This window comes from Botryllus schlosseri, chromosome 5 (assembly GCF_051294905.1).
Source record: "Botryllus schlosseri isolate E-star chromosome 5, Bs_hap1, whole genome shotgun sequence".
Lineage (NCBI taxonomy): Eukaryota > Metazoa > Chordata > Ascidiacea > Stolidobranchia > Styelidae > Botryllus > Botryllus schlosseri.
Window position 1 is genome coordinate 27,661,598 of NC_137240.1, and position 20,136 is coordinate 27,681,733.

At 39.4% G+C, this 20,136-nt stretch overlaps 1 protein-coding gene and 2 long non-coding RNA genes across 3 annotated transcripts in view; 2 read left to right on the forward strand and 1 right to left on the reverse strand.

Moving 5' to 3' along the window:
* LOC145439906 (peptidyl-prolyl cis-trans isomerase-like) overlaps positions 1 to 20,136 on the forward strand; it is a 362,730-nt gene that overhangs the window by 314,149 nt on the left and 28,445 nt on the right. The gene's annotated exons all lie outside the window — the stretch shown is intronic.
* On the forward strand, positions 7,351 to 8,170 carry LOC145439568 (uncharacterized). Its single transcript, XR_013915283.1, has 2 exons — positions 7,351 to 7,381; positions 7,849 to 8,170. It is a non-coding gene; the product is annotated as an uncharacterized LOC145439568 (long non-coding RNA).
* LOC145439567 (uncharacterized) lies at positions 7,997 to 8,958 on the reverse strand. The gene is made up of 2 exons (XR_013915282.1): positions 8,618 to 8,958; positions 7,997 to 8,216 (listed from the first exon to the last, which is right to left on the reverse strand). It is a non-coding gene; the product is annotated as an uncharacterized LOC145439567 (long non-coding RNA).

Sequence of the window (20,136 nt, forward strand, 5' to 3'; positions counted from 1 at the left end):
GTCAGATTTAGAGCAAATTGCGAGTGATATGCCGTAAACTAGCACAGAAGTGATGCTCCGGCGGGTATTTCGGAGCGAAAAACGGTGACTTTAGCTCTGGGCGGAAAAATGACCTTTTTTTTAGTTAGTCATCCATCTAACAATACGGAAAGAAAAACGGTATTTTGAGCTCTGAGCGGAAAAGATGACCTTTTTTTTAGTCAACCGATAACAAAGTGGTAAAAATTCACCGGTTTTTGAGAAATCTTCTCCGGTTTTGCAAGTCTCAAATTTCTGAAAAAGTGTCCTCTGTTTAGATTTCCAAAATATGGTAAGCCTACCTTATCATAGGCGCCGAGTTACGGGGTGGCCCAGCCACGGCCCATGACACATTTATAGGGTGGCGGCCACCCCATACAAAATGCTTGAACGCCCGCCGTCTGCGATTTCAAAGTTTTGTATATTTCTATTATCTGGTCAGTTCTATACGACATCAGCAGAACGAGATCATCAGCGCGGTCGATTAGCGAGTCCTTGATATCGCGTAAATGCCTAATATTTACCATTAACCGATCCGCGGGCGAATAATTGAATACGCAGATTCGTCGGCGACGACGAACGAGTGCTTAAAACGCCCCAATAAATTGTAATCCGTGATTAGTAATAAATAATAATCAGACAATCGAAGCGACATCTTTTTCGACACCACGCTCGGGCTGGGGCTGAGAAACACCATCTCCTCTCTCGACCAGACAAGCGAATTCACGTTCTCCTTCTCTTAATTAAATTGTATTTGCGTGCATATTCGATTACAAAATAATTCTTGAGTAGTTTCATGAGTCTCTTTATTTCGAGCCCGAAATAGGCCATTGTGTTTCCGTATGCTTGCGAATTAATGGTAAATATTAGGCATCTAAAAACTAAAAGACGCACACGATTTCAAATTGGTATTTCTTCATTGGAATATAATTTTTCCCTGTCTCGTGAGGTTCAGATTGCCTAGGCAGTATTTTGTATGTATAACGAAGATTTCGGTCTTCATAATTGGCCTGCAGCTGACGCTATAGTTTAGGCCAGCGATATTATTACATGCGCCAGTCCTGCTATAGAATCGATAGTTCGACTGGTAACGATATCAGACCCAGCCTGGTGCACGTGATAGTTCATATACCAGAGATTATAGCCTGCAGGCCTTCTTGTGGGCGCGCTAAATCAAACCTGCGACAATCGCGCACATCAGATGTCAATGACCCATTACAAATACAATTGATTCTCGCTAATTTGCAGTACGCGGAAATAAGTGAATTTGCATTTCAAAAGGACGGGATTTCTAGGTTTAAATGAGTAGGCTAACTCCTTGGCTACGCACAAACGGTTTTAATACCGATAACGCGCTGGTTGATATCAGCCCGGGGCCTACGGAGTCCCTGTCGGCCCTAGTCGAATTTGATCGTGAACTGGTGCGATTTTAATTATCCAGGTGTTATTGCAGCAAGAGCAATATGGGCGTATGCTGCGACCTTATCAATAGAAATACAAATCCCAATGGTTTGTAATTCTATCCGCGATAAGGTTGCGCTCGATAGAGTACGTCCGGCAATGAAGTTTATTGGAACATAAAAGGTCCCCCTTCAAACTAATCGAATAAATTCAGAATTTTCGCCACCTAGAACCTCGTATTGCATCAATATTTGACAACGTAATTCAGCGCCGTGCACTGCGCAGTAATAATAACAAATCAAACACGGACAAGTGACATCGAGGGAAAACGAGTGTATAAAGCAGACTACAATTAGCAGCCTACAGATGATAGCAAACGAGAACGCGTGCATCTAATCAGTAATTCCTCAACTTGCGAATCGGACATCGCGACAATTGTTTGCTCATAATAACGACGTTTGAGCTGCATTTACCGATAAAAGTTGGCAAAGCCTTGTTAGATAGGGTTACCATACGTCCTGTTGTCCTCTTTTTTGAGTTTTTTGAAAGAATCTTCGGAGGACGCCCTTTTGTCCTCTTCTTTGAGATTTTGTCCTCTTTTTTGAAAATTTAGGTCACATTTAGAGCGAAATGCGACTGAAATGCCGTAAATTAGCACAGAAGTGACGCGCCGGCGGGTATTTCGGAGTGAAAAACGGTGATTTGAGCTCCGAGCGAAAAGTTGACCTTTTTTTTAGTCAACCACCTAACGGTATTTTGAGATCTGAGCGGAAAGTTGACCTGTTTTTTTATAAGTCAACCGATCACAAGTGGGAAAAATTCACCGATTTTTGAAAATTCTTCTCCGGTTTTGCAAGTCTCAAATTTCTGAAAAAGTGTCCTCTTTTTAGATTTCCAAAATATGGTAAGCCTATTGTTAGAGTCTTAGCCTAATGAATATGCGCACTTTGCGCAGGGATGACTTTTAACCGATCCGCACGCGAATAATTGAATACGCAGATTCGCCGGCGACGACGAACGAGTGCCTATCCTCTTCACATCGCCTAGGCCAGTGGACCTCAACCGCCGGTTCGCGACAACTTTCCTGCCGGTCCGCCAGGCATTTTACAATTTTATACCTTAATTTCAAGATGCAGTATGTTAAAGGCTTGTCCATTCATAAAATAAATAAAACAGCAAATTTAAACTGATTGAGAACTTCGTGAGGTAACAGTAGATCTGGAAACATTTTATCTGGAAACATTTTACTTGAAGGTCAAGCCGTGTCATTTGACGGCAAGCGAGCGACAAGTACGAGATAACTCGCTAAAATGCGCAGTTTGCACGATGATTTGTTTTACGTTCATTCATTTTGTGCAGTAGCCTAAGCCCTATCGTATCTGCCGCACCACAAACCCCCAATTGAAGGGGCAGAGCTTCAAGGGGATCCAAGGTATTTCTTGAATGAACATAAATTATAGAGTGTTTTAGTTGAAACTTCATCCAACTCTTTTCCACTTTCTTTCACACTTTGTCCGATTTTGTGTCACTAAATACCCTGATTTTTAGGTGCTCTTCCGCCAAGAAATACGCATGATTTATAAGATTAGGCATTTTCGGAGTCAGCGATTGCCGCACCGCGACGCACCAACACATGATGAAGTTAAAGCTAACCTAGGACTGCGTGAAAACATTGGCCGAAAACGACCGCTCTTTGTAAGTCAAATTGTCAAAAGGCACCTAAATGACTAGAGCCGAATTTCGCTGTCCTTGCAATCTGTACCCCACAGGGGAAACGTCATCCCACAGAGAAAAGTTATTTTTCAGTGAAGAAATGGCAATTTGGAATCGTGTGCGTCTTTTAGCTTGGTACGCTAAGGCGATTTCAATATCTATATTCACTATATAACAGACAGTGGGTCATAAATTAATGACATGAAACGAAGTAATTATTGCACTTGTCTAGCCCGAATATGTTTAGTTTGATTACATGCCCTAAATTTTCCAAGACGACACCTCACTCAGCTATATCGGAGAATCTGATGATTCTGAGAGGATTAAGAAAATTATAGCAATATATACGCAATTACCAATATTATTGACTGATTCGGTCATGAATTATAAAAAATTTCCGCGCTTCGCGCGATTAGGCCACGTAGACTCTCTGCATGCACTGAGTACAATGGATATGTTCACAAGTACTGGTAAAAGCATCCATATAACTGTGTGGGGGCCCTAAGAGCCAATGTTCCCTCTAATTTTTCACGAGTCTGCGCAAACACGCCAACTCACTGCGCAACCACCCCCCACAGGGTGATAAAACTAGCTTCTGGGGGGCTTGGCCCCCCAGACCCCCCTCGGGCTATAGCCTGTTTTCCGGTACTTACCATCTACATTGGGTGCCCGTTTAGTGAATGTGTAAACGCGCGAACCGCGAAAAATTTATATAATTCATGATTGCCTCGGTCAGCATCATCGGGAATTGCATATATATCTTGCTATCAATTTTATATCCTCTTCCTGCTCACATAAATAGATAGACCGGTAGAGCTGATCGAGGGGGGGGGGGTTGCAATAGATAGGCCATCTAAATATTAATAAAACATCTTCGGGCGTACCCACGCGTTGGTATAATGACTTCATTACATGATGCTATTTCGTGACCTCCTATCTGCTATGTCAAAAGAGATTGAAATCGCCCAAACGTTAACAATTAAACATATAATGTATGTTAATATATCGAAGTCATCGGTCAGCACAAGGGCAGTCATTTTCGGCCAAAGTTTTCTCTCTGATGATCGTTCTGGCGCACTTCTCGGAGTCGTATGTCACATAGCCTTTAACGTCATAAGTCTTGGCTCGTCATGGTGCGGTAATGGCCGACGCCCAAGTGCCCATTTCTATAAATCATGCGTAATTTTTGTTGGGAAAGGGTACCCAATAATTAAGATATCTGACAATATTAAATCGCGCGTAGCGCAACAAAATTCATGAAAAATTCCAAAACAATACTGCATGATTTATGTTCTTTTACGAAATAATTTTGGGCTCCCTCCGTGCTCGGCCCCTCCAATTGGCGGGTTTGGGGAGCGGCAGTTACGGTCCTGAGTAAATATTACGCATTGCCACGCGGAGAAAACTATTTGCTATAGTTGATTAATTTCGCGCTAGCCCATTGTTATTTATAACTTTGTTGAACCATGTTATTTCGCCATTCCCCGAAAATAATGCGTGATTGAAATGATATCAGTATCGCTCACGCGAACGAGACCATACTAAAAAAAACTCTTCCGTGAGGCACACGTGATTGTCAATTCTCATTTCGTCACGGATCGCAATATGTACCTTTGCAGGCCGCACTTGTACCTCGATTTCACACTTCAGTGATAACACTATTTGGCCCTGGCAATGTGTTCCATCTAATTTTCCACGTGTCTGCGCGCCTGTGTGGTCCATTGGACAACAGTGCGCACCGACTAAAAAAAAACATCACTTCGGATTTTTTGTGCGCAGCTTAGGGTGGAGCCCAATTCTTCTCCTCAACTGAGTACTGCTTAAATGCGAATCTCCACTCAACTAAAAATCGATTGGTACTCAGCGTTGAGTGCGCGCCAATTCACTCTGCTCAGTTAAGTATCGATTTCCAGACGTCGTTTTCCGAGATAGCGTTGCCAGATTTTTTTTCGCCTTCGACCGGACACGCGTGAACGATTTTGTCATGACAACATGACGCTGTTGTCGCTATTTTGTCACTGACCTACAAAGTAGACGCAGTTCTCACTGATTGATCTAAATGCAATGAATACCCTCAGCTGATCCACACTCTTTGAAATTGACACAATAGAAATATATAAATCCTTGAAGATACCCGGAACGTTCCTATGCCCCACAGAAGTATATTTGTAACAGACCTCCGTCTGTAGTTGATCACACACGATTCAACAATGCTGCAGAGACTTTATTATACGTCCGTCCGCCGAAGCGGCCAGAAGCAAAAGAGGAAGAGAAAGCACGATGCGATAATACTACAACTGACGTAAGGGGCAGTATAGAGCACGGCTGCCACACTATTCCCCACCAAACTTGAGAAGTGCCTATAAAAGCACTCTCACAAAATACAATAAAAAAACAGCAACATCAAAACCGACAAGTCCAAAATCATCAACAAAATTGCAAACACCCGCATGACCACATCACATTAGCAGAACACTAACCCTAAACTAACATCAATGAACAATTCCCTAAACTAAAACCCTAACAACGCCGCGCCACATCAACGGGAGAGTCACATGCTCCATCCCCTCTTCATAACATCGGACCGGGAGAGTCACAAGCTCAATCCCCTCCACGCGCGCTCACATCAGTTCCGCCAGTGAAACAGTCATTACGAAGTGAAGCCATCAGTCAAGTCTTCAAACTTCTCACATCGATGCAAAACTGCTTCTTCAATCGGTTCAGATAGCCAATGCCGTAATTGAATTTCCGCCCATCTTTCAGCATACCGGTACTGTTCAGGAATCTTCAGAATTGCAGCCAAATTAATGAAGTAACGTTTTTAGCGTGCTCGCCATTGTAACAGACCTCCGTCTGTAGTTGATCACACACGATTCAACAATGCTGCAGAGACTTTATTATACGTCCGTCCGCCGAAGCGGCCAGAAGCAAAAGAGGAAGAGAAAGCACGATGCGATAATACTACAACTGACGTAAGGGGCAGTATAGAGCACGGCTGCCACATATTTGCAAGACGCTACAAACCCTTTCGAAATTTTTGAAGATAAGTTTCACAGCAGGCGAACACGTAAGTGCAGGCCTGAAAGAACAAAAGAATGCATCTATATCGTGGAAACAAATTGGAAAATCAACTTATTTTAAGGATTTATTTCCAATTCGCACAATTTTCACCTCCCGAAATACCCATAGACCCACCCGACATTTTCTCCCTTAAATATTCAGTATTTCTTGTTTCCTATAGCTTATTGCTGCTATCGTTTAATTGGCTTCAAGGTATAGCGACTCCATCCCAACGCTGATATTACCATGCAGGAACTCTATATCAGCTGATCGAGGGTCATGCTAGGGGTCTGTTCAAGATGCTTCGTCTATTAAATTGTGGGAAGAGCATGCGTAATATTAATGATAATCGTTAAGCTGTATTTTTCATCTGAACAAGTCACACACAATGTAGAATGCGATAACACGCAATGCGATGTAGTGAACAGAAATGAGGATATCGAACGACACGCATAGTTGCGATCTTTTTTTTATACTGACATCAACCTCGGCCGAGAGTGCCCGATGTCACAGTTCTTTTCGATGTTGATCTTTTTGAAGCGGCGACCCTTTCTAGTTCTTTCCATTCCTTGTGAGTGTTTTCTTTCGTAGCCTGGTCTTTTTCGTCGCCGTAAGAACGGCGACGGCGGGGGATGCTAGCGCATTGAGACTGCAGAAGTTACCATTCCGGTATACCGACATGCCGTACGACAAGAAGTCGGAGGGTACAGAAGATAATTACAAATACAATTATAAATACAACATCCGTCCAAGCCTCACTGATGTCATTCGCTCAGCAGAACCTCACATCACGAAATAGTGTGCCTACGAGCTACGACAATACCGGTACTCCGGTATTTGGCGGGTGTTGTCTGCTCGAGCGTGAAAATTGACACTTAAAGGTCAACTGCATCTCTACAGACAACTTTGCGGAATCATGTTCAGAACTTTATTTTATACCTAAATTACTGACTTTCCGTGTTTCTACTCAATCGGAAATTGCCGTAATTTTGACTGAAAGTCCCAATATTGGCATGTTTACAGAAAAAGCAGAATGTGCATTGTGACGTCAAGTACATGACATCTCTATTCTCACCACAGGGGATATGTGTGATTGTGTGTTCGACAAGACGCTGGGCGAATATTTGAGTTAGTTGTATGGCGAAGGACTCGCTTATATGGTGTTAAAACTGAATCTGAGTACTTGAATGTAAGTATGAAATGCGGACGCGCTTCAGGTGGTGATTCGCTCGATCCCACATCAGTGGAACCCCTATCAGCTTCGTATGATGGGTCGGTTGGTAATCTGTAGTGTGATCAGCGTAAAAGCTAAATGAAATGCAGTATGGTAGCGGCCTATGTATAATTTGGTGGATTACTTCGTTTCAATTAGGAGTCTTGCTACAATCAATCACAGGTGTTAATATGGAGGTTGCCAGCTTAAATGCCAACTATCAGGGAGAGTTTGTGCTGACAGAATAAGAGTGAATCACAGCATTACCATGATTTCAATCAGCTTGTTGGGATGGTGATGCATTGAAGATGTCTTACTATAGATATGAACAGGATTATGGCCACAGAATTATAACATCTAGTTTGATGCATGAGTGAATGAGCCTCATTAAGATGAAACGGCGAGTCCGTTGCCAAGTAATTTCCTAACACTACACTTTTCAGGAAGCTGAGAAACACTGCACAGGAATTTCGTCCGATTGCTGGGGATTCTGCAGAAAACAACACGGAAAATCCTGCCTGCGCATGTCGTTACTGCCATCCGATGAAAAGTCACATCCAGTAGTTTCAAAGGATTTCAATTTTGAAATGCTTCATTGCGCATGAAAATAGTTTTATTGAAAATAGTAAATGCAACAAACTAATCCATCAACACTGCTACTGTATCAGGAAGAGAAACATATCGGGTTTTGTGTCCAGCAATATCATCATCCGAGCTAATTTTGACGATGCCGCTACTCAAATAAAATTGATGAACTCTGCCGTTCCTGGTCGTGTTTTGACGAGTGCATTGACTTCTTCATTGCAGTAATCTAGAGAAGGCAAAAAAATATCACAAGGTGTTATAACACAGTCAGATTGAAGGCAGTATTCCTTCTCAAGTATCATTAAATAAAGGATTGCAAACTGCATCGTACAATGATGCGTATGGCTTGTGAATATGGTGAAATCTTATAAGGGTTGTTTTGAACAGTTAACAGAGTACTTTACGACAGTTATGGTGATACTGGTACTTTCTCATCTCCGCTGAGCTGCCAACATCTTGAGAGGGACATAGATTACGATATAGTAATGGATCATCGGTATTATTGTGTTGCTTTTGCTGCTTACATGATAAGTAGGCTTCCTGACTCATAGGCTACAGCTTCATCAGTCTATGATTTTATCAGGGTTGTAGCCAAGTGGCAAATTTCCGAGTCACAAGTCATCTCACTTCTATAGTTTTGGCTCGAGTCGCGTCCTTTTCAATTATCCACGGAGTCCATAAAACTGATAAAAGGAGGTCAGCGATGTAACCATCAGGTCATGCAGTCAGCTGGTTACATACTCCCTTTTCAGTAACTAATGCCACTACTTCATTCAATGAGTGAAGTGGCTTAATTTTAGAATACTTCCACTTCAAAAGTTTTTGAAGGCATATACGGTACCGTACTTAATTCTACATGTATACTTGAGTGCAAACAATAACTACTTTCGTTACTACCACAGTCAATACTAATAGAAACGGTTAGTTACAGTTTTATAGTACTAGCTGACTCAATACATTTTCACTTACAGTACGTGAAGTGTGGACCGGAGTACATGCGATAGTTGCCTGTGTTCGGTAGTCAACTAGCTTGTGTATCTCGGATACTTCATTGAAGCAAGATGGTTGGAAGTGATCCGCGCATGAATATGATTCTGTGCGCAATTTTGGTCTTCACGGTAGTAGTATATATGATCGCACAACCGGTGGCAGGGGTTCTTATGGGCCCGCTCGCACGGTGCCTCGAAACTCGTGTTGGCACGGTGACCCTTTTGACCCCCCCTTCCGCTCGCACGGTGCCATTGTGTCTTATGGGGTCTCTCACACGGTAAGCCTTTTCGGTATAGCGATCGCTCACACGGTGCCTCCGAACTCGTATTGACACGGTAACCCTTTTCGGTATAGCGATCGCTCACACGGTGCCTTGAAAACTCGTGTTGGTGGGTCGTACTTTCAGGTATAGGCATCTCTCACACGGTGACTCTTCTAGGTATAGCCATCTCTCTCACGGTGCCTAGAAAACTCGTGTTGGTGACTCGCCTTTTTTGCTATAGGCGGTGGCGGTGATTCGCCGTGAAAACCCGGGGTGGTGACTCGCCTTTTTTGCTATAGGCGGTGGCGGTGATTCGCCTGTCGTGTATTCTTACGGGATCTGTGGTGATTCGCCATGTGTTCTTATGGGTGCGCTCGCAAGTCGCACTTTCGGGTATAGGCATCTCTCGCACATCGCATGGAAAACTCGTGGTGGCACATCGCCCTTTCGGGTAAAGGCATCTCTCGCACGTCGTACTTTCGCATGTCGTGCTTTCGCGTATAGGCTGTGTTGGTGATTCGCCATGTGTTCTTATGGGTGCGGCGGTGATTCGTACTTTCGGGTATATACATCTCTCGACCGGTGTTGAATATGTATCAAGTAAATAGTCATGTGAATGAATCTTTGTTAATGTGTATATCGTGCCGCACAAACGGAAACGCGGCTTGTTGTGAGGATTAAGCAGTGCGCCCTATATTTCGAATGACCTGTGTGTGGAATTGTTTCACGGCCAGCTGCGTGCTACTATCGATTATTACACTAATCCAGTCAGCACTATTACATTCAGGAGTATTCAGTATTCAGCAGCGACACGAAAAGCGATCAACAAATAACCGCGTTCACAAACTAACACTTCAAAAATGTGTGAAATAGTTTACAAAACCCCGCGATCGCTGACAAGATAATGTCTCGGGCATAACCATTTTAGTGACTTGGTGTTACAGACATACCAATCGCTCACAAGGTAATATTTCGGTAATTAGTTTGTCACAGAGCCGTCGCAGACGGTGATTCGAAAACCAACAATTTGACACTTTCTGGTGCTTGCTATATGTTTTGACACTTCGGAACGTGGTTGACTTTAGTTGTATGATAAGAATCATGTGAATATACAAGTAATGTGTCAACTTGAAATGAAACTTACTGCACAAACCAAGTTGATTCGTATCTGAATGTGTTAATTCGGTACAATTCTAATTATTTTAGGAAATCTTTTGATTCGACCGTAACCGAATATTACTGACACCGACTTTCAGCCGCATCGAATTATTCGCACATTCCGCGCCGCTGTTTTGGCACTTATAGAATCAATACAACTATAACTCTACAAGAATCAAGAATCACAAGTATGTGTATTATACAGTTATTGTCTTTATCAACACGAAATCAAACTCTTAACAAAAACACGCAACTAATCATTTGCCAGCTTTAACATTATCAAAAAATTCCAGTATTGTTGATTGAAAATCCTCGAGTCCTTATTATCAAAAACGTTATAGTACGATGTCGGAATCCATTCGCGGGGTGTACTAAAGCTAAATCCAGATAATCCAAAATGAAATATTTGGACTTTGACATAGTGTGAATTGAAATAGGATTGACAAACATGACTACCAACTTCCCCACAGTCCCGTTTCGATATTATACACACATTGATTTGAAACAAGTAATGAAACATTACAACTCTATTCACGGTCTGGCTTTCCGTTTGTCAAAGAGATATTTTTACATCTTACCATACTCAAAAGAATTATTCACAACATTACCAATTGTTAAAAATCTAGTTTTCAATTACTTGATTATATCACTGCAACTCATGAATTTGAATTAATTCATCCTGGTTGTATTCGTATGCTCGGTCTTTTTTTTTATTCGATTGTAAAGGTTGTTACTATTCTGAAGACAAAGTATTTACTAATCGGTGCATATACGTTTTGACTTGGACATATTATATTTTGAGTATACGAGATTTGAATGTCTGAACAATAACTGAGAAATAATTTATCACAATTAAATCCGTATATTACAGCGTAAAAGATATTTGAATGTCAGCAACTCGGTAAGATCATAGTTACTACCACATTACCTAATTTACCCGACCAACTCGTCATGAGCATTCCCGAAATCAACACAAACATGACTACTGACTTGAGTTAACCACAAAACAGCATCAAGTTTTAAATCCACTTGTAGCTTACGGATTATTTGAATGCGGGTTATGTTTTGTTGTAATTGAGTGTACGGAAATAGTATTACGTCTTGACATCTTACCATCTTACGATATTCAAAGAGTCAACCACGAAAACATTGTCAAGTAAATCCGTTACCCGACCAACTCAAACAGTATCAGTATGAAAAACAGCCAAACATACACGAATCCATACAATCACTAAAACCTAAAATCCATAACAAGCTTGGTTGTATTCATATCCCTACGCATCTTTTTTATTCAACTTGAAAAGTCGTTACTATTCTGTAAGATAGAGGAATTACTACGCGGTATATTCTGCAAGACAAACTAATTACTACTCGGTATATTTTGTAAGATAAAAGTAATTACTTCTCAGTGTCGGCGACTTGAGATTAACATAATATGTTTAAGTATACGAGATTCGACAGTCTGACCATCGTAGTTGAGAATTCATTTCTTACAATCGAACACAGGTGTTATATCAAAAATTATCATGATGTAAACATAAGGATTGACACATTGATTTGACATATGAGATTTTGTAATAGTTGATCATTACTTTATTATTAAATTATTTGCGTTAATTAGACCCCGCGTTGTGGTAAATGCTATGACAGCAACAAACTTTTCAGTACCAATGTTATTAACATATTAAGCTGCAAAACTATGTGTGTCTGAAATGTTCTCGATAGGAAAATTACTCCACCTTGGTAAAAATCACTCTGCGTATCGCGGATATCAGAAAATATTTCCAGTAACCAAGACTAAAGATGACACAACAATATCGTTATTCAAACATTGAACACCCGATGCAAAATGCTTTATTGGTCAAATTCCCAACGGATAATTGAAACGACTAAGTGTAGAGTCAGTATATCACAATGGCACGTCGTTACTATTGAATCCAGCAATTGATGCGATTTATAGTCGGAATTTGTGACAGAGAATTGAAACATATGCACTTTACAGAGTGTGAAAATATCCCTTTGGGTATCGAGTACCGTTTGAAGCGTGCGATCAATACATAATTCCGTTCGCACTCTCTAAGACGTTGTGAAGTCTACAGATTTACACTTCAAGACTTTGATCAACACAAAAACAATTTGGAGTATCTTTACTGGATACATCCTATTCTACTAGACTTGAGTAATGCACAAAACTCATAGCATTAACAAAATCGCAATAGGCGCTACACTGAAATCTACAAAATGTGTTTGTATCGTTGTTAGTGATCATAAATTATCATTTGAATAAGTAATTGTAATCATAAAACCAAACTTGCGAAAGTCATTACCATAACAAAAAATATTGTAGGTTGCTTGCTAAATGTACGCCAGAAATATTTGTAGAACGCTCACGACCAAAGAAATCGGAAATTTCCCTCATTGTCATTCGTCAAAGTAAATGTTGTCGCAATACTCAGCCCATAAAAGATCTTACTTGTATGTGATTGAATCGCAGGTAATTAACCCGCTAAATCAAACGATAAGGAAATTTCACTCACTCGTCGGATTATGAAACAGCGTCACTTAATCGGCGTAGATCGTTTTACTAAACGCAAATCATACCTGACCAACAGAAAACAATTTTCACTCACCTTGTAATGAAACCAAGTGGTGGGCCTTCGTTCAATATTTTGTCTGTGTCAAATACTTTGTAATAAACACAATGGAGTGGTTGAGCTTTACATCATCAAGCTGTCATTAATAAATCAAGATTTCGGTAAACTTGTAAATGTATCGTTTAACTAACCGAGTTGTATGCACAGTTTGATATTTTTGTCATTTAGTGATTGCTGAACATACCACTTCGAAATACTGCGTTGATCTCAATTCCCTTTGTCCTGATAATCGAAGTACTTTTGTTTTGAATTCATAACAATCGACTTTTCTATGACATGATAAATTAGAAGATTTAGAAGATTGGTTGCATATCACTAAAAATAATATACCACACATATTATTACTGTTACTCCATTCATCGATATTTTTTCGTTGTCGATTTTCAAACGAGTAAAATTTATTACTTGAGTTGCTCTGCTTACTATATTTAAATGTAAACTCACCCGTCTTTCAACAACAAACAATGTTAAAAAAGTATGCAATCAAACACAACATGTTTTACTTTGTAGGACACTAATTATTATCTCATTTCGTACTAAGTGTATACGAAAGATATTCATGACACATGAAAATATTCCCATGCTACAAACCTGTAAAATGATTGGTGGTGCTTTCAAACTGTTTCGATATCACAAGAACTTTATTGTCTGAATGGGTGTTGATGTATCTTAATAATCAAATAGTTCAACACAGAACTAGTACGAACAGAAACATCACAGTTGTTTACACAAAAGTTTGTATGTGTACACTGTACAGTATGCGAATACCATGTGTAAGTCCAGCACAATTGTGGTATCCATCCAAGTTTAGTTAACACAAATTCATTACAACGAGCCACGTAAACTTTCGTGAAAGAAAAGCATACTCACTTCCATAGGGTTATGTCAACGCCATAGCAGTAAATCAGCTACTCCAACAAGAAAGTACATATGTTTTCTAGTTACGGTGCTTACATCTTTCACATAGATCGACCTACTTTGCTAACGAAAAGTGCTGAGTCATCACATGGTTGTCCTCACAACAATACAACTAAAACATACTATCATACAAATTGGTCGTTACAGTTTGCCCACCAACGATACATCGTACAAGTAGCAAGTCTCGAGAATCCAGTTATTCAAAAAAACGTGAAAGTGTTTCTACACCAAGTCGGTATGTTGACGAAAGCATATATTTTAATATCATGATCGATTTACATTCGTTGGTCATAAAATGTCACTACTCTAAATAATTATTTTTCACTCAAAGCCTACTTGTCACCATTCGTTTCATGAAACACGAGTTCAAGAAACCTGCTACGACATGAATTGTTATTTTTATGTTGTGTAAATAGGTAATAATTAATTTTAGTAACACTATATCAACATCATCGAGTTGTGCGAATAGATTTACATGTGGTCTTGTGGTTTTAATCGAAGTATACAGCACGGTCTAATGTAGAGTCATCTCTATTGTACAGCAACTCGGTAATCGAAATGCATTAAAATTTAAACAACGATCTTGTTTCGTCGCATCAAAAATATGTTTACTATCGCGATACTCTACACAGGCCGTGTAAATCCTTTTCACACTCGTAATAGTATACCAACAGCTACCGGCGACAACGTTTAACAATACCAACGACACTAAACATACGATACCTACCCAAGTAAAATTACCATTTTCACCTGGAGGTCGGTCGTTACCCGACTAGAAATACCATTATCCTTTGGAGATTTATCGTTTACCCAGTGTAACAAACCCCTTTTCCTTTGGTAATATATTTTTTCTCTGGTTAACAAACCTTTTTCACTTGGAAATATATTTTTTCTCTGGGTAACAAACCTTTTTCACTTGGAAATATATTTTTTCTCTGGTTAACAAACATTTTTCACTTGGAAATATATTTTTTTTTCTGGGTAACAAACCTTTTTCACTTGGAAATATATTTTTTCTCTGGGTAACAAACCTTTTTCACTTGGAAATATATTTTTTCCCGGGCAATAAACCTTTTTCCCTGAGCAACAAACCATTTTCACTTGGTGATCCGTCGTTTACCCGAGTAAAAATATCATTTTCCTTTGGAGATTCGGCGTTTACCCAGTGTTACAATACATTTTCACTTGGAAAAATACTTTTACCTAGAGTAACTAATCATTTTCTCCTGGGTAACAAACCCTTTTCGTCTGGAAACTGTCATTTACCCGAGTACCAATAACGTTTTCACTTGGAAATCTATCTTCTCCCTGGGTAACAATATCATTTTCGTTTTGAAAACTGACAACCACACCGTTCAATTTGATATTTTTGTATATTGTTACAACGAACAGTGACAAAATATACACCAACAACGACTCCGATACATTTGTGTAATCGCATACTCACTTGTTCTGGTGCATCCCATCAAAATCGACGGTTAGCCACACACACGCACACACACACACACACAATGACAATGCGCTATTTCGATATGACTGCGACGTCCGGGTTCGTGCTTTAGATTTTCCAGAAACAATCCGTCTAAAGTTGTAATCCCCCGCCTTTGTTAACTGGTTGATACACGGATAACAATCTTCGGAAAATGTAGGAACGCATACTACCCATCGTGCTAACGATTCCAGGTTACTTGTGATTAATTTCCTTGCTCACCCTATACAGATTATACGTACAGCGATATGTAGTGGTAATCGGTTTGGTCAATACCTATCGCCCCATTCAGTATGGAATTACAAACCCAATACAGGTCAGTTCATAACCGGATCCGGATATTCAATGCAAAGCGATAAAGCAGAACCAAGGACCAAATGTAATTAAACATGTAGATTCACAACCCTTGATTTTTTTTTTCGTGAAAAATGACAATACATATCGAATATATATTTTACTATGGTTCAACCCTGCCCAGTATTCACGTAAATGTGGTTTATGACATTACATACAATGTATCAGTGTATCAATGTTGGGTGTTTATGCACACATCGGTATGACCCATAGACAACATCATCATACCCTCCAGGACTTCGTTATTGCATCGTGAGGTCAATAAAATCAATCGGTGGTATAGACGACAGAAGGCTTGGAGATCCAATGTAAAATTCAGACAAACAAACGGATATATTTGTCCATCTTGGTTATTCACTCAACTACCATTGGTGCTCTCGATACAGCGAACGGTACAGTATGCAACGCATATCATTAGAGTGATATATCCACAGATAAATATGGGGCCTGGCCACAATAATTGTACGACGCCGACAAATCGATGCACGCAAGGTGTGGTTGATAATAATTGTTTCATGTGTCAAAGAGACAGCACTCTCTCGTAAAGGTTAGCAGATCCCACAGAAACACACCTTGGATTACATTATCAAATCGATTTTAAACTTAAACCGAATCACTGGTGTTGAGAGTAGTGATATCCGATTTTCGAATATTCATATCGACTTAGTGAACGATCGGTAACGACACTAATCATAAACATTATGAATATTAGTAATTCCAGTCGTATCTATCTTGTGTTGCTACAAGTTGCTAAAACCACCGAGTGAATCAGTGAACGGATAGTAATCTGGGTTAAATCTCGATACAATTATTGTGGCCAGGCCCCATATTTATCTGTGGATATATCACTCTAATGATATGCGTTGCATACTGTACCGTTCGCTGTATCGAGAGCACCAATGGTAGTTGAGTGAATAACCAAGATGGACAAATATATCCGTTTGTTTGTCTGAATTTTACATTGGATCTCCAAGCCTTCTGTCGTCTATACCACCGATTGATTTTATTGACCTCACGATGCAATAACGAAGTCCTGGATGGTATGATGATGTTGTCTATGGGTCATACCGATGTGTGCATAAACACCCAACATTGATACACTGATACATTGTATGTAATGTCATAAACCACATTTACGTGAATGCTGGGCAGGGTTGAACCATAGTAAAATATATATTCGATATGTATTGTCATTTTTCACGAAAAAAAAAAATCAAGGGTTGTGAATCTACATGTTTAATTACATTTGGTCCTTGGTTCTGCTTTATCGCTTTGCATTGAATATCCGGATCCGGTTATGAACTGACCTGTATTGGGTTTGTAATTCCATACTGAATGGGGCGATAGGTATTGACCAAACCGATTACCACTACATATCGCTGTACGTATAATCTGTATAGGGTGAGCAAGGAAATTATTCACAAGTAACCTGGAATCGTTAGCACGATGGGTAGTATGCGTTCCTACATTTTCCGAAGATTGTTATCCGTGTATCAACCAGTTAACAAAGGCGGGGGATTACAACTTTAGACGGATTGTTTCTGGAAAATCTAAAGCACGAACCCGGACGTCGCAGTCATATCGAAATAGCGCATTGTCATTGTGTGTGTGTGTGTGTGTGCGTGTGTGTGGCTAACCGTCGATTTTGATGGGATGCACCAGAACAAGTGAGTATGCGATTACACAAATGTATCGGAGTCGTTGTTGGTGTATATTTTGTCACTGTTCGTTGTAACAATATACAAAAATATCAAATTGAACGGTGTGGTTGTCAGTTTTCAAAACGAAAATGATATTGTTACCCAGGGAGAAGATAGATTTCCAAGTGAAAACGTTATTGGTACTCGGGTAAATGACAGTTTCCAGACGAAAAGGGTTTGTTACCCAGGAGAAAATGATTAGTTACTCTAGGTAAAAGTATTTTTCCAAGTGAAAATGTATTGTAACACTGGGTAAACGCCGAATCTCCAAAGGAAAATGATATTTTTACTCGGGTAAACGACGGATCACCAAGTGAAAATGGTTTGTTGCTCAGGGAAAAAGGTTTATTACCCGGGAAAAAATATATTTCCAAGTGAAAAAGGTTTGTTACCCAGAGAAAAAATATATTTCCAAGTGAAAAAGGTTTGTTACCCAGAAAAAAAAATATATTTCCAAGTGAAAAATGTTTGTTAACCAGAGAAAAAATATATTTCCAAGTGAAAAAGGTTTGTTACCCAGAGAAAAAATATATTTCCAAGTGAAAAAGGTTTGTTAACCAGAGAAAAAATATATTACCAAAGGAAAAGGGGTTTGTTACACTGGGTAAACGATAAATCTCCAAAGGATAATGGTATTTCTAGTCGGGTAACGACCGACCTCCAGGTGAAAATGGTAATTTTACTTGGGTAGGTATCGTATGTTTAGTGTCGTTGGTATTGTTAAACGTTGTCGCCAGTAGCTGTTGGTATACTATTACGAGTGTGAAAAGGATTTACACGGCCTGTGTAGAGTATCGCGATAGTAAACATATTTTTGATGCGACGAAACAAGATCGTTGTTTAAATTTTAATGCATTTCGATTACCGAGTTGCTGTACAATAGAGATGACTCTACATTAGACCGTGCTGTATACTTCGATTAAAACCACAAGACCACATGTAAATCTATTCGCACAACTCGATGATGTTGATATAGTGTTACTAAAATTAATTATTACCTATTTACACAACATAAAAATAACAATTCATGTCGTAGCAGGTTTCTTGAACTCGTGTTTGATGAAACGAATGGTGACAAGTAGGCTTTGAGTGAAAAATAATTATTTAGAGTAGTGACATTTTATGACCAACGAATGTAAATCGATCATGATATTAAAATATATGCTTTCGTCAACATACCGACTTGGTGTAGAAACACTTTCACGTTTTTTGAATAACTGGATTCTCGAGACTTGCTACTTGTACGATGTATCGTTGGTGGGCAAACTGTAACGACCAATTTGTATGATAGTATGTTTTAGTTGTATTGTTGTGAGGACAACCATGTGATGACTCAGCACTTTTCGTTAGCAAAGTAGGTCGATCTATGTGAAAGATGTAAGCACCGTAACTAGAAAACATATGTACTTTCTTGTTGGAGTAGCTGATTTACTGCTATGGCGTTGACATAACCCTATGGAAGTGAGTATGCTTTTCTTTCACGAAAGTTTACGTGGCTCGTTGTAATGAATTTGTGTTAACTAAACTTGGATGGATACCACAATTGTGCTGGACTTACACATAGTATTCGCATACTGTACACATACAAACTTTTGTGTAAACAACTGTGATGTTTCTGTTCGTACTAGTTCTGTGTTGAACTATTTGATTATTAAGATACATCAACACCCATTCAGACAATAAAGTTCTTGTGATATCGAAACAGTTTGAAAGCACCACCAATCATTTTACAGGTTTGTAGCATGGGAATATTTTCATGTGTCATGAATATCTTTCGTATACACTTAGTACGAAATGAGATAATAATTAGTGTCCTACAAAGTAAAACATGTTGTGTTTGATTGCATACTTTTTTAACATTGTTTGCTGTTGAAAGACGGGTGAGTTTACATTTAAATATAGTAAGCAGAGCAACTCAAGTAATAAATTTTACTCGTTTGAAAATCGACAACGAAAAAATATCGATGAATGGAGTAACAGTAATAATATGTGTGGTATATTATTTTTAGTGATATGCAACCAATCTTCTAAATCTTCTAATTTATCATGTCATAGAAAAGTCGATTGTTATGAATTCAAAACAAAAGTACTTCGATTATCAGGACAAAGGGAATTGAGATCAACGCAGTATTTCGAAGTGGTATGTTCAGCAATCACTAAATGACAAAAATATCAAACTGTGCATACAACTCGGTTAGTTAAACGATACATTTACAAGTTTACCGAAATCTTGATTTATTAATGACAGCTTGATGATGTAAAGCTCAACCACTCCATTGTGTTTATTACAAAGTATTTGACACAGACAAAATATTGAACGAAGGCCCACCACTTGGTTTCATTACAAGGTGAGTGAAAATTGTTTTCTGTTGGTCAGGTATGATTTGCGTTTAGTAAAACGATCTACGCCGATTAAGTGACGCTGTTTCATAATCCGACGAGTGAGTGAAATTTCCTTATCGTTTGATTTAGCGGGTTAATTACCTGCGATTCAATCACATACAAGTAAGATCTTTTATGGGCTGAGTATTGCGACAACATTTACTTTGACGAATGACAATGAGGGAAATTTCCGATTTCTTTGGTCGTGAGCGTTCTACAAATATTTCTGGCGTACATTT